This window comes from Marmota marmota, unplaced genomic scaffold (assembly GCF_001458135.2).
Source record: "Marmota marmota marmota unplaced genomic scaffold, marMar, whole genome shotgun sequence".
Lineage (NCBI taxonomy): Eukaryota > Metazoa > Chordata > Mammalia > Rodentia > Sciuridae > Marmota > Marmota marmota.
In genome coordinates, this window is record NW_026000052.1 from 3,117,610 (window position 1) to 3,117,911 (window position 302).

The window sequence follows — 302 nt, forward strand, 5'->3', positions numbered from 1 at the left end:
TTTTTTTTTTTTTTTTTTTTTTTTTTTTGTACTGGGAATTGAGCCCAGGGGCACTTAACCACTGAGCCACATCCCGGCTCTTTTTAGAAATTTTGTTTAGGGCTGGGGCTGTGGCTCAGTGGTAGAGCACTTGCCTAGCACCTGTGAGACACTGGGTTAGATCCCCAGCACCACATTAAAAAAAAAAAAAACTAAATAAACAAAATAAAGATATTATAAAGGTATTTAGAGACAGGGTCTGGCTAAGTTGCTGAGGCTGGCTTTGAACTCAGGATCCTCTTGCCTCAGCCTCTGAGCCTCTA